Raw genomic sequence first — 9340 nt, 5'->3', positions numbered from 1 at the left:
GCACATGTATAGTGGTCAGTGTTTGTGTGGGATAGTATCATATTCATGGGTCATATGTCATTTTAAATAGCTACATATGTATTTATTTAAAAAAACACATTCTTAATTTTCAAGGCAAAAATTTCCAGTTTTCCTCATTGTGTAGCTGCCTTCATTTGCAATTCATCCACAGAAACACTTCCCACTCTCACAATCTGTCAACATCAGCTAAGCTTATAGAAGCTTTACCTTGTAATGGAGATTTAGTCTCCCTATCAGATAACAATTTGAAGCAGATGGCCTTAATTATCAGCAATGGGGAGCTGAACCCATCAATTAGTGCCCACAAATCTGGCCTAGGATATTGTCAGTATATTGATGAGTGACTAGGAGAAAGAAGATACTTTATACCTTAATTCTATAGTCTACATCGTATAAAGAAAAACCAAGATCACAGCACACATATGAGGAATCATACCTATTTCTCCAAAGTAATACAGTTACAGCACCAACTTCTTTCTAGACTTGGCAGAGGCTGCAGGCCTTGTCATAAGCACTCCTTCCTCCTCCTTTTAGCTGGGAAAGCCCCAGCATCCTGTGATCTAAGCTGGAGCATCACTCGACTTTCCCAAGTCACTGCTCCGCCCAAACCACCTGCCCAGATTCTCCAGGCACATGGCCTCCTCCCTCACAGCACTTCCCACCCCTGTGATTTCACTTTATTTGTGTGACTAATTAAGGAATCTATCTTTTCCAGCAAACTGTAAGCTCCAAGAAGACAGAAACCACATCCATTTCTGCTCTTGGTTGTGTGGTTAGCCCCAAGCTGAGCAGAGCCTGCACACACTGCTCATTACCTGCTTGTTGAATGACAGCTCCTATGACTTTGTGCCACAACTTTTGGGGCATGAAAGAGATCAAGTACCTTTGTGTGATTCTGATGCTCATTTGTAGAAGAGATCATATGAGAATCTGAGAGCAGATAAAAGAATTTTTAAAAGTAAATGAACATTTATCTGCCCAAGAAAGAGTTAAAAGACTAATTCAAAGGCAAAAGGGATAGGAGAATTAGGTTTAAAGAGATTTAAACATTTTTAACTCTTTCTCATTTCCTTTCTTTCTTAATTTCTTTCCCTGTTCTATTCCCCCTCTGCATGTGCATGTTCATGGGCATACAAACAAACATACTACTTTTTAAAAAAATATTTTATTTTTAAGTAATCTCTACATGCAACTTGGGGCTCAAACTCACAACCTCGAGATCAAGAGTCACATGCTCCACTGACTGAGCCAGCCAAGTGCACCACAAATACACTACTTTTGATGGGGGAGGGGCACAGGGAGAGGAGAGAGTGCAGCTGGATGCAGGGCTTGATCTTACAACCCTGAGATCATGACTTTTGCCAAAATCAGGAGTCAGAGGCTTAACTGACTAAGCTGCCCAAATGCCCCAACATACTACTTTTTATACATTTTTTTCTTTACAGGTAGCCAATGATCCCGTCTTGTAGATCACTGACACTCTCTCATTTGTCACTTATGATGCTTTCAAGAAAATCTCTCCTTTTTAACTTCTCTCGGTTGATGTGATCCAAGAAAAACTAGAGTCATGGAATTATATTACATATATTAAGTCTCAAATGAAGTTATTTTTTAGTCTCTTGAAATGAGATCTTCTTACACTGTAAAGTTTGGATTTAAGAAAGATGTTTATATTCAACACTCAAAACTTATTAAAAAGTCATATCAATATATTATATTCTCTAGAGACATTTTTACAGGCTCTTTTAGATCTTATGACCTCGTTAAAACCTTATGAAAAGCATAGGCTCTCTGGAAAAAATACACTGACGTGCATTCTCAAAAATTTGCTCACAACTTTAGGAGGGTCACAGAACTAAAGTTCATTCATTAACAACAAAGATCTGATGGCAAAATTTCCTATTCAAGAGTGATCTAAATCCTACCAAGGAACATAATTACAAATTCAATTTTGCAAACATTACCTCATAAAAAGCATTAACATTTAAACATAAACATTTTGTAACAGCACTAAGAGTACTCTGCAAATGTCTTTCACGTACACATACAGAACTCAGAGTAGTGCATGGCACATGGTAAGTAACCAGTTGCATATTTATTTGGACCACCTCATGAGTTGATACCAGCAACAGTAATGACGACCATCGTCACCATGACTGCGTGTCCTTCTGCACCAGTCCTTGTGTGCTAAGCACTTTATAAATATCGCCAGTAACCCATGTAACAATCTGGCACAGTGGAGATTTTAAGTTAGTTCTCATTTTCATCAAAGTAATGTATGCACATAGCTCAAAAAAAATCAAATGTGGAAGGCTCAAATCAAAATAAAGCCATTCCTTGCTTTTGCTTTTTCCCATCCATTGCTATCATTTGCCTTTTCAGAAACAACCAGTTTTAACTCTTTGTGATGTTTGTTCTGGCACTTAAACATTCCCAGAGGCCTAAACAATATATGTATATTGGTTTTTTAAATCAATTTCAACATGACTTATTGACTTTTTATATTTCTGATCCACCATCATGTTTTCTACCTTTTCTCCTCCTTTTGTTCAATATAGTTATAATTTATTTTTTATTCTTTATTTTTTAAGATTTTATTATCAAGTCATCTCTACACCCAATTCAGGACTTCAACTAACAACCCAGAGATCAAGAGGCACATGCTCAATTGAGCCAGCCAGGCGCCCCTCGAAATAGTGATAATTTTAAATTAAATCTATGTTCACTGTCCACATTTTTCTGCTTATGCAACTATTAATCACAGTTCAGGATTTAGTGTACTGTGATGATTTCCTTTCTTTTCTGGAAGTCAGGAATTCCCTGGCTTATCAATCAATTAATGATTTTCCTCATATTCTCCAATAGTGTCTCTCATGGCTAAGGAATTCCAGGGTTCCTTGGCCGTGATCCTCCTTAAGGCCTCTCTCCTTCTGTGAGGGTGACAACTGTCCAGTCTGCTGCAGCTGGCATCTAGCTTTTTCTAACCTCTTCAATGCATTTCCCCACTCCCTGGATCTCATGACCCCCTCTGTGTTGCTTCAGTCTTTTGTTTTGCAGGGGCTCATCCTCTAGTAGTTCACTCATTAAAAGTTGGTACAGAGGCAGGATGACCATGCCAAGTGCCCTAGGCTCTGTCTTTGAGGGTGGCTGGTGCCCCCAGGCTGGACCAACCGCCCTCTGCTCTCAGGGATCAGTTGTCATCCCGCATTGGCCCTCTGGAGACTCCTTTGCTGTTCTTCTCTGGATCTTCAGTCTTGCACCTCACTTTCATCTCTTTTCCAGTTTACTCCTCATTTGAAGAGAAGACATCCTTAAGATACTATGTGTACCAATTTTAGAAAAAGGCTCTAAGGCCAAAAGAATGGCCTCAAGTCTCAAACTGGTAAGTGCTGGCTGGACTTCAAACCTGGCTCTTTTGCTGTAAGCACCTGCTCTTTTTGTGGCTCCATATAGAGAAGGCAAGGAGGGAACAGGGCATCTCTGTGTGCCATGAGTAGAGACTAATTGCCCCTGCCCAGGTAGCCACACAGCAGAAGGGGGACTTGGGCTTTTGGGGCAGGTGCCCGGGCTCTGGTAGACCTAAGCTGACTGGAAAAACAAGATTATAGTAGAATCCAGTTTCAATGCTCAGACATAGATGGGTCAGGTCCAAAACTGAGCCTGACTTAGCTTCCTGCTTTGGATCAGCCCACAGCATTGGCTTTCCCTCTCATTTTGCTGGCTTCGGGTCCATCATTGCTATGGGTCTCTGGAGTGCAACCAACACTGCTTCTGTGTAACTTTCTTTTATTTTTTAAAGGAAAGCAGCTGAAGAAAGGGGCAAGACATTGACATATGAGTGACTAAAAAACAAAGGACCTGGACTAATGGGGGTTTAACTGAAGGTATTAAGGAAAATATAGGTGTACTATTGTCTACTATATGTCTACTATTGTCATCTTGTATATTTATGTCTATTCACATTAGTGTATTTTTCCCCCATGATTTTTATGATCATGTAAATGCAAACGGGGCTTGCGTCAACCAGAGCATTTATTTTATTTTATTTATTTATTTATTTATTTATTTATTTATTTATTTATTTATGATAGTCACACACACAGAGAGAGAGACAGAGAGGCAGAGACACAGGCAGAGGGAGAAGCAGGCTCCATGCACCGGGAGCCCGATGTGGGATTCGATCCCGGGTCTCCAGGATCGCGCCCTGGGCCAAAGGCAGGCGCTAAACCGCTGCGCCACCCAGGGATCCCAACCAGAGCATTTAAAGAAAAAAATAGCAAATGGGATTTGCAACAATTTAACTTAACCAGTTTATATATCTCATGTAGCCATGGTCTTTAGAGAAGTATGACTTGGCCCTAATGTGTACATATGTATTTGTGTTTACTGCTTATATAATTTATCTCTTCTCTGACCTTTTTTTTTCTTTTTTTAATATTTTATTTATTTATTCATGAGAGACACAGAGAGAGAGGCAGAGACACAAGCAGAGAGAGAAGCAGGCTTCCTGTGCGGAACCCGATGCAGGACTGGATCCCAGGACCCTGGGATCACACCCCTAGCCAAAGGCAGATGCTCAACCTCTGAGCTCCCCAAGCGTTCCTCTGTCCTTTTTTATTTTTTCAATTAAGGATGAAATTGAGAGGCATTATGCCTGGTGTCAAAATACAGATCATTTTAGAAACTTAAATAAAAAGATCCAGGGACTTATTTATGAGGGCACAATGACCCTCTTGTTCTCAACAAAATCTTGAGATAGATTTAGAACTATTGGAATACTCTATTTGAAAGTGGCACTCTCAGAAAAATCTAGAATGTTGGGCTGCCAAAAAAAAAAAAAAAAAAAAAAAGCAGCAGCCAGGTCTGTTCTGGATCACTTTCCAATCTTCTGACTCTGAATTCCTGCTACATTTCTTATTTGTACTTAAAATAATAATAACATTAATAAGAGCTGATATTTACATAAAGGCTTAGTATATGCCAGGCTTTGTCTTAAGGCTTAACAAATGTTAGCTCATTCAGTCCCCAGAACACTGGTAAATGGATCCAATGTTATTCTCATTTCACAGAGAAGGAAACCAGCACACACAGGGGCTAAGTAACTTGCTTGAGGTCTCATACATCCGGCAAGAGGCAGGAGGCCAGGAGGGCTGCCCCCTATGGGCTTTCTTATCACCCTCTCTCCTCTCATAGCCCCCTTCCTCTCTCCAATTTCCACCTGTTCAAATCTAGTCTCATCTTTCATGGCATGATTCAAAATCTTGAGAAACACAAGTGGAAGGTCATTTTCTGAATTTTCTTAACACTTACATGTACGTTATTTCTCTTTTCATGCAGCCATTCCATGTGCATGAACTAAATGCCTCTGTATACCAGATCTATGACCCCTGGGTAATTCCTGCCCTCACGTAGTTCAGTCTGGGGATCAGGGAGGTGGATAGATGAATTGACAGGCTATTAAACAGTGACATTAGTGCCAGAGATGCTCAGCTGAGCAGGAGCTCCTGCGCTGGGAGGTCAGAGGATGCTTCCTGGCAGCGGTCCTAAGCTCAGCCAAGCCAATGAGTCGGGGGAGCTAAAGGGTTTTCTTGACAGAGGGTTTGTAGAATCCCATGAAAGAAACTGCAAGTGAGTTCAGCATATTGGAAGTTTGGGGTGAGACCCCAAGGGGTGTGTTCACTGCTTGATGGCTGGGGTTTTATTCACACCACAGCTTATTTGGCCTCACTGAAGCTTCACTCAGGGTGAAGATCTCTCAAGAGCAGGAAGCTAAGGTCACCTATTACTCCTCTTGGCTGAGAGCCAGACGGGGGCAGGCCTCACTGCTAAGGAAGCGGGACAGTTTAGGATACAGGGCTGACAGGGATACGTGTTGGGGGCCATGAACGGTGTGCACTGTTGCTCAATGGCTACCTCGGTCCACCAGCTACACTTGTGCTTTTTCATCTGAATCCATTTCCTCCCCCTCCTTGGGACTCAGGTGTCACCATGAGGCTGTCTACCTCAGGGAACGCCGGTGGCACAAAGTAGCAGTCCTGATGTCTTTCCAGCCTCATCTCAGCTTTTGTCGTCCTGCTGTCTGGACTGGGGTGCTGGGGTGGGGAACACCATGGGAATAGTAACCACTGTGCCCCTCCTCGCCCAGCTCCTGGAAGTTAGGGGACCTCAGAGCTGCAAGGAGATGGGGCTGTGGCAGCAGGTCCACAGCTGCTGCACGATGCTTCCAAAACACTGTCAAGTGTGATAGAATTTGATCCACAGATCACAACACTCAAAGCTTTTTGAAATTTTCTTCATTTAACTTCCTCGTCTTCTCTCTGATTTTTTTTCTTGAATCCATTATCAAATGCAACTTCCTTTAAAGATGAGTCATCTCAGATGACTTAACACAGAAATCAGGATCTGCCATTAGGCCCCACAGATTTTCAATCAGTATTAAGATGCAGAGAATCCTCAGCAGGTCCTATGTTCTGAGACCTTCTTTATGCCTCCATTGTTGGTATTTTTTAACTAGTGACCATAGCTGGAAAACAAAAGTACCTGTTTGCTAGCTGCTCAGCATCTTCCTGAACACTTTCTAAATTCATGGGGACTGGTCATAGACATTTAGTATCTTTCTCCTTTTTTTTAGATTTTATTTATTTAATAATGAGAGACACAGAGAGGCAGAGACATAGGTAGAGGGAGAAGCAGGATCCCCATGGAAAGTCCGATTCCAGACTCAATCCCAGGCCCCTAGGATCATGCCCTGAGCCAAAGGCAGATGCTCAACCACTGAGCCACCCAGGTGTCCCTCTCCTTCTCCTAAGTTCATGAGGATTGAAGATCAAGTCTTACATTTTGAAATTCAGAATTCATTAAATAAATGTATTTGAATACTTCTCAAATATTCTAGGAGCCAAAGATAGAACAGAACAAAATAGAAAAAAAATCTTTTCTTTCTGGTGCTTTTTTATTTTTTAAGATTTTATTTGTTTATTCATGAGAGACACACATAGAGAGGCAGAGACATAGGCAGAGGGAGAAGCAGGCTCCCTGCGAGGAGTGCAATGCGGGACTCGATCCCAGGACCCAGGATCACTAACTGAGCCAAAGGCAGATGCCCAACCGCTGAGCCATCCAGACGTCCCCTCTGGTGCTTAATTATAGTGGGAGAGGAGAGGCAGTGAGCACATGATTAAGCATATAATATGTCAAGTGGTTGCATGTGGGATGGAAATATAAATATGAACATATCGTGTATAGTTTAGTGGACTAAAAGCATCAAGGTTGCTAGTTAAATGGCATAAATCAATGTGTTTTATTTTCTATTTTCATTGCTTTGTCTTTACTCAGGCCATAAACACTTTTTAATGGAATGTGTATCCTTCTGTGTTCCTGAAAGACAAAGAGGCAGGAGAGGACTTCTCATGTGTGATCTCTTAGTTTCCAAAAGGAAGCTTGTGGCGCATCTACAGGTGCAACTACTAGCATCTGTGGCTCTCACACCCTCCTAACAAGGGTCTCAAGGTAATTGTAAAAGCCCTCCATCAAATGCTTTCAGGAGCTTTCTCCTGTCAGGGCAGCCAGAGAACTTTCAGCATCCGTGACCTGAATCACAAACTTCAGAATGGCTCTCATTTTTCAAAAGTAGAAGTTAGTTGCCAACAATATCCTGTTTGGCTGTAGGTGACCCTGGGATTTTTCTCACCGGCCTATCACTGATATTTTATATATCTACTCAAATGTCTTACAAGAAAACACACATCCTTTTAAGAACAGTTAGTTGTCACGGGTACATTCTAAGTAAAGCATTCTGGGCAGGAGGTTTAGTATTTATGAAAGAATTTAGCCAACGTTAGCCTCAGTGTACCATGAAGAGACAGACACAAATGAGCATACGTGCACACACACCATCAGTTCGTGGCAAGAAGAGAAGTTTTCTTGAGTGCCAGGTTCCCAACAACTACAATTTCAAGAGGATTTCAAAAGAAACTAATAACTGCAAAATTATATGTGAGATTGATATTTAAGAGGGAAATAGCCTGAGGGCACAATCTTACCTTTTGATAATGTTGTGCCCACAGTTGAAAGATTCTTCAAGGGCAGCCCGGGTGGCTTAGCAGTTTAGCGCCGCCTTCAGCCCAGGGCGTGATCCTGGAGACCTGGGATCGAGTCCCATGTCAGGCTCCCTGCATGGAGCCTGCTTCTCCCTCGGCCTGTGTCTGTGCCTCTCTCTCTGTGTGTCTCTCATGAATAAATAAATAAAAATTAAAAAAAGAAAAAGAAAGATTCTTCGATTTCAAGTCAAATGCCAAGAAAGATAGAACAAATTGTACATTTAAAAAGTTAAGGGACACCTGGCTGGCTCAGCAGTTGAGCCTCTGCCTTTAGCTCATGAGGTGTGATCCTGGGGCCTGGCATCGAGTCCCACATCGGGCTCCCTGCAAGGAGCCTGCTTCTCTCTCTCCCTGTGTCTCTGCCTCTCTCTCTGTGTCTCTCATGAATAAATAAATAAAATCGTTAAAAAAAAATTCAAGAATCTACAGAGGCTTCCATAAGGGGCTGGATAAAAAGATAAAGATTATTTATATTGAAAAAACTAAAGATAATAACAAAAAAAATCATCGAAATCTAAAATGTCTAGACTGGAAGTGGCAGGCAAATTCCCAAAGTATTGCATATTATTTTAGAAAGGCACTTTTCTTCATTGCTTCTACAGCACCTTGCTCAGACACTCCTACTCGTGTTCCAACTATAGTGTCAGTTTTCCCAGTCTGTCTCCACCATTAGTCTATGAATTCCTCGAGAGCCGGGAGCATGTTGCTTTGTTTCTTCCATGCGTGGCACAGAATCCAGCACCTGGTTTGTGCTGAAGCAATGCTTATTGAGCAAATGCATGAGTGAAGGGCAGTAAGCTGAGTGCTGAATGAGTTATGTACTTTGTGTGTACTCTGTGACACATGAATATCCTACCAAGGTAAGCAAAAATAAATAAATAAATAAAAAGTAGATCATTTTTCAATGAATATAAAGATACAGCTCATTATTTCCAAGATATGCACAGGCTAAAAATAGAAACAGTTCAGAAAGGATTTAAATAAGCTAATGGCTAATGGTTCCACATGGATTATTTAAAGGAAGCTAGGACAGGAAAAGATAAAACATGTCACAAAGGTGTGTGTATCCAGAAAGCTGAACAAAGGTGATGGTGCCAGGTATGCAGAATGTGTTCAATAAAACTCTTGTCACCTTCCCTTGTTTGTTCCAGGGTGAATAGTCCTTGATCAACTGGAGGCTGTTGCCAGTGATGTAAAGATGCTTCTCTGGAAAGGCTGCT

Source organism: Vulpes vulpes, chromosome 9, assembly GCF_048418805.1.
Source record: "Vulpes vulpes isolate BD-2025 chromosome 9, VulVul3, whole genome shotgun sequence".
Lineage (NCBI taxonomy): Eukaryota > Metazoa > Chordata > Mammalia > Carnivora > Canidae > Vulpes > Vulpes vulpes.
The sequence above is the reverse complement of the archived record's forward strand: the minus strand, read 5'-3'. Positions refer to the sequence as shown.